Source organism: Bos javanicus, chromosome 2 (genome assembly GCF_032452875.1).
Source record: "Bos javanicus breed banteng chromosome 2, ARS-OSU_banteng_1.0, whole genome shotgun sequence".
Lineage (NCBI taxonomy): Eukaryota > Metazoa > Chordata > Mammalia > Artiodactyla > Bovidae > Bos > Bos javanicus.
The window spans coordinates 17029788-17036130 of NC_083869.1; the positions used below are offsets into that span (position 1 = coordinate 17029788).

Here is a 6343-nt window from a genome sequence, read left to right on the forward strand (position 1 = left end):
TCCATTTGCATTGTATTGTTTTACATTATGTAAGTGATGATCTCTTTAAAGAAATTTAATAACCATTAAGTAGCATCTATATTTAAATAATGTTGATATTTTGCAGTATTTTACCAATATATAGATTCACATAGCAAAAAAAAAAAAAAAACCAGTGAATTTTATGTGTTCCTCTTGAATTGAGGCAATCAAGGGAGGTGTCTCCTCTACAGTCAAACCAGAGAAGGAACTGTTGTTAGTACTTGTCACCCAAACATGGCCAATTAGTGAGACCTGTCAGCAGTTGGAGGGTAACTTTATAAAGTGCAACTATTATGTGAGGATTCATTAAAGTATATCAGGTGTTCTCAGCACTTTTTTTTTCTCATTCTGGTGACCTGGCTCAGAGACAAGAAAACCAAAAAAAAAATCCTCCAAAACAAACACAATTCCAAAAGGTGAAAATCTACATAGATAACGCTTTGTGGACCTCCCACCATGGAAGAATATAAAATCCATGGACTACCTCCCCAGCTTTAGATTTTTTTTTTCTTCCAGCTGAGTTTGAAGATATCATTGCTCAGTTTTAAATAGGAACAATTTATGTTTAAAAAAAATGAGCAATGAGTTTACTTCTCACTGGAGTGACTGCTTTATTTGTGAAAATCTTTGTTCACAGAAATAAAGAGCAAAATTGGCTTTCTGCTGTGCCTATAAAATCCCATGTCTTCAAAGAGCTAAAGAGCGAGGAGAGTTTGTCCCACTGATTTTTATTTGCTTCTGAGTTTTTATTGGGACCCCACCACCACCCCACCATTTCACTATATCTTACCACCTTCCCGACTCCGTCTCTGCTCCTGAGCGTCTCATACAGACTTTTTATCCTCCTTTTTCTGTTTTTTTCTTCTGCAGATTTTTCTTGATCTTCTTTTCCATATAGATGACCTCTTTTTACTCTTTTGCATGTGACTTTTTATTCAGTGGTGTCCTCTTATTAGTGCTAGGTTATTTCCACTTTCTCTCCTAAATTTCATATTGACATTTGAACCACCCAGGAGGGGCCTTTATATTATTCTCAGGTGCTTCACATCTAACAGGTGTAGCTCTAATCAACATGGTTCTCCTTACATGAACAAGGGTGACTCTGTCAATTTCTATACTTCTCAGTCACCTAGAACCTTTCCAATTTATTTTCTTCCCACACATAATTCACAGACAAATGCTGTCTCCACGATGCCTCGCAATGCCAACTTCTCTACCTTTTTATTGCCATTGTGACTGTCTTTGTTCAGACTCCACTTATCTCCTTCTAGAGACTACCAGGATGTCTTCCTGACTAGTTTCCCGTCTCCAGCCTCTCTCATTTTCAATCCATTTTACACTCGTTTTGCAGAATAAGCTCCTTAAAGCAGAGCCAAGCTCAGTCACTGGCTAATAAACTTCTTCTCGGTGCTCTACCAAGTGATATATAAACCTCTCTCTTGTCTGACATTTCAGGTCATTTGCAGTCTAGCCCCAGAGTAGCTCCACATTTTTTACTTTGATCTCATAGATTCATTCATTATTTAATTTATTCAGTAGATATTTGAGTACTGACTACATGCCAGGCAGAGCTATAGGTAATAATTTTAGAAGTAATACAGTATACCTTGTATATTGCTCAGTGATATGCTTCAGATTTTATTTTTCACTGGTGGGGTCCACTGTAAGAATATCTTACGTGGTTGATAAGGGACCCCGGTAATCCCACTGGCCTCCCTTCCCTTAGTCTCTGAGGCATCATCACAGACTCGTGAGTCTCTGTGAAGTAATTGGAGAATCCCTGTCTAGATGAAGGCAGTGTTCCCTCAGTACACAGCAGTCTTGTGAGTTCTGCATCTTTGCTTGTGCTGTTTTTCTGCCTGGAACAAACCTTTCTGCTTCCCCATTACCATTTCCATCTGTCAGAGAGTCCGTGCAATTGCTTACATGGTTCCTGATCTCCCTCTAAACTTCAGCTTCTGCTCTTCCAAACCTGGTTACACTTTGCTTGGTCTCCCCTTGGAGCACAAGTCCTAGTCTTCCTTAGGCGCAAGCCTTTTTGTTTTCTGCCCTAAGGGCACCAGGCTAACCATACCTGGCCTCAATCCTTCATTTCCAGAAAAACCCAGCTCAGGGCCTGGCTTCTCATGGGGCTGCAACAAATAATTTAGTCAGATTGATGTCTACTTGGCTACTTAGTTCTTTAGTCCACCTTCTGCCTGTAACACTTGTTTGTTTTTTACACTAGAGCCAGTGCTTTGCAAACTTGAATATGCGTCTAAATCATGAGGGGATCTAATTAAAATGCAGCTTTTGGTTCAGCAGATCTGGCAGGGCTGAGAGGCTGCGTATCGACACATTTCTGAGATGATATTGAAAGAGCTGATCCTCAAACCACACTTTGAGTAGCAAGGTAGTAGTTCATGCTTCCTGAGTTTGGGGGTTTCTGGCCCTCCCTCCCTGCCAAGTGATTTTGCTACAGCTACTGTTTGCTTTGATATTAGATGATTTTGAAAATACTTTAGGTCTCGCCATGCTTCTCATAGCTGAATGGAAGGTGCCACTATTCCCTTGTATTTCCCCCTTATTGTGTTGATAAAATGTCACGGTGGCTAGTTCTCCCTATTTTATTTTTTCTGGCCAGTTCCTTTGCTTTGTTATATATTTCTTCTCATCCCATTGTTTTCAGATTATGCCTGTTCTCCTTTCTCATTCCGCTATGCTTTTTATTGTTGTTGTTCCTTTGCTCTCCCTGGTTCTTGAAATTCTCTTTGGATGCCTTGGCTAACTCCCTGCCCCAACTGTTTTCCAACTGCTTCCAATTTTTTTTTTTTTTTTTCTATGAAAGGAGCACTGACACAGAGGGGCAGATTCCAGCTCTCCGTCTGCCTTTACTGCTCACACGAGACATTGGCAAAGCTGTTTCTTTCTGGACTCCTCCCTGTGGATGGACTGTGTGGGTTACACGGCTTCCTAGGTCTGCTTCAGCACCCGATGCCATGTGGGATCCTCACGTGGGGCAGAAGTGCAGGTTGAGGGAGGAAATAAGGATATTCTGGTGATGCTGGTGCTGGTGCCTGCTCCCAGCCAGTGTTTCTGTTCCAGATAAACAATGTGAACTTGTGTTGTTCTCTCACTACTCAGAGAAAGACTCATATTAAGAAAATAACTATTCTTTGGCCTTTGCTAATCCAGTTGTTTTCAACTGTGGCTTCACGCTAAACTGAGGAGTCCTTGAAAAAAAAAAATACTGGCATTCTTAGCCTACCTCAAGGGAATGATTTAATTTATCAGTATTTTTTTTAAGTCTCCCCAAGTGATTCTAATCTGCAGCCTGGGTGGAGAACTACAGGATCTGAGGGCAAGTGAGGAGTGGCGCGCAAGAACATAGCCTCGTGCTGAGTCAAACCCTGGCTTTGTTCCTCACAGCTTTGAGAGCTTGGGAATGTTTCTTAAACTCAGGTCCTTGATTTCTTGATCTGTGAAGTGGGTTGAGTTGGTTGTTGTGAGGAATATGTGAGAGCCAGAGGTGCAGTACTGTGTGCATTGTGGTAGCTTATCATGACAATTATTCTATTACATTTTATATCTGTTGAATCACTAAGGGTCAGTCATCTTGCCTGAACAGTTAATACTCTCACCCTCTGCTCAACTTTAAGATATTCAGCACAGTATAGTCACTTTGAAAGGAAATTTATGAGCATATTTTTCAGAAGTGGAAAAAATATAGCAGAAGGCGTACATATTAATAAAACCAACCACTTTTTTATATTTGATGCATTTGGTATGCCACATCAACTGTATGATCTCATAAATAGTAGAGATGAATTAAAATACATACAAAACTGATACAAAAAGATGACCAGGCTTTCATACATACTTCCTGAAAAATGACTTAGCCCTTTAATAAAGACAGTTCTATCATCAACAAATAGAAAGGATTGAATATCATGAGTCTTAGAGAGCATTTTATTTTAGAAATAAATATGAATGTGTTAAACATTTACATGTCTAAGTTTATAATGCAAAATGAAATTTAAAAATAAAAGCACACACAGAGAGAGCCTGTCTTATGCAAGCTAAAGCTAGTCAACTTTTTCTTCTCTTTTTGGCTGAGATTCTGAAATAGCCAGAATATACTGTTAACATCATCAGCCAATCAAAATTGGACATAACCAATATTAATTGAGAACCTATATCCCCCTTTTTTCCTGGACACATCTGAAAATAAATGGGGGTATTCACTAGTTCCAGTGGGCCTGGCATAGGGACTCAATCATGAATATCAGGAGTGGTTAGGCTAATGGACTTTGGGTTTGAAAGAGATGCAGATGGGTACTATTTTTCATCTTTTTCTCTTGGAATAGAATGTTTTATCTCTGCATTTTTTGCTTTTTGATCAGTAAGAGTATTTTTCAATGAAATCTTCACTAATGTTTACTCTCCATATTGTCGTTGTACTTTAGAAAATAACACAAGTTAGAAGATACTATGAAATTTTTAAAAGAACTTTTGAGTCCCTCTAGGGAAAGGACCATTGTGAGAAATGATTAGCTAATTCTTTTAAATGTTTGTTTCAATATACTCATGTTAAAATTGTATAAAATTCTACATAGAGTTGTGATTTTTGATGTGTGTTAAAGTATTTGGTCTATTACATATGGTATTCAGAATCTATGGACCTGGACTCAGTCAACTTAAACTGTTCACTAATCATTAGAGTTCAGATTCTAATTCATCTCAGGCTCAATACATTGCTATTTCTGTGAAATATTAGTTAGGGATGTGGAAATGACTACTATTTAGTCAGAGAAAATTATTGTGTGTCTTGGGTTAAAAGGAATTTTTTTTTTTGCAATATTTATCCTTGATAAATTAGAGAAGTGAGACCTGTATAGAATCTAGGAAATTTCAAATCTGAGCCTAGGAAAGATAAAGGTTACAAATAAAGGTAGAAAACTTCTGCTGATATTAACACTAGAATTTAAATTTCACCCAGAAATTGTGTGGATTCTATGATGTCCTTCCATTTGATACTTTCAGTTCAGTTCAGTTGCTTAGTCGTGTCCAACCCTGAGCGACCCCATGGACTGCAGCACACCAGGCTTCTCTGTCCATCACCAACTCCTGGTGCCTACTTAAACTCATGTCCATCGAGTCAGTGATGCCATCCAACCATCTCATCCTTTGTCATCCCCTTCTCCTCCTGCCTTCAATCTTTCCCAGAATCAGGGTCTTTTCTAATGAGTCAGTTCTTCACATCAGGGGGCCAAAGTATTGGAGTTTCAGCTTTAGCATCAGTCCTTCCAATGAATATTCAGGATTTCCTTTAGGATGGACTGGTTGGATCTCCTTGCAGTCCAAGGGACTCTCAAGAGTCTTCTCCAACACCACAGTTCAAAAGCATCAATTATTTGGCACTCAGGTTTCTTTCTAGTCCAACTCTCACATCCATGCACGACTACTGGAAAAACCATAGCTTTGACTAGACAGACCTTTGTTGGCAAAGTAATGTCTCTGCTTTTTAATATGCTGTCTAGGTTGGTCATAGCTTTTCTTCCAAGGAGCAAGCGTCTTTTAATTTCAGGGCTGCAGTCACCAGCTGCAGTAATTTTGGAGCCCAAAAAAGAAAGTCTCTCACTGTTTCCATTGTTTCCCTATCTATTTGGCATGAAGTGAAGGGACCAGATGCCATGATCTTAGTTTTCTGAACGTTGAGCTTTAAGCCAACTTGTTCACTCTCCTCTTTCACTTTCATCAAGAGGCTCTTTTGTTCTTCACTTTCTGCCATAAAGGTGGTATCATCTGCATATCTGAGGTTATTGATATTTCTCCTAGCAATCTTGATTCCAGCCTGTGCTTCATCCAGCCCAGCATTTCTCATGATGTACTCTGCATATAAGTTAAATAAGCATCAGGTAGAATATAAGTTAAATAAGCGTCAGGTAGGATAATCCTTACCTGTTCCTCCTCTTGGAGGGCAGAATAGAATGTTATTTGATACTTTAGAGGTGGGAAAGCTCCCTTGCAGTCTTAGGGAGAGGTATTACCTTGTATGTCATGAAAATTATGATACTGAGAATAGGAATAGCATAAAATGCTATTGGTTGTGTATACCTAAACATACCTGTATATAAGCAGCAGTATATTTTGATTATATATATATGAGATGATTTTACCTTAATCAGTTGGTTGTTATGCATGGTCTTTAATAATATTTGGAGAGGCTGATGATTAAACAAAACTTCCCACACTTGTTACACTGTTGAAGGTGGGAAGTAGTATAGCCTAATGGTTAAGTTCAGCTTCTGTAGTCAGACTTTGTGAACACAAATTCCAGCTT

At 38.9% G+C, this 6343-nt stretch overlaps 1 non-coding gene across 1 annotated transcript; it reads left to right on the plus strand.

Moving 5' to 3' along the window:
* Window positions 1–5938: 5938 nt before the first annotated feature.
* Window positions 5939–6074, plus strand: LOC133236137 (U8 small nucleolar RNA). Its single transcript, XR_009732758.1, has one exon. It is a non-coding gene; the product is annotated as a U8 small nucleolar RNA (small nucleolar RNA).
* The last annotated feature ends 269 nt before the right edge of the window (window positions 6075–6343 follow it).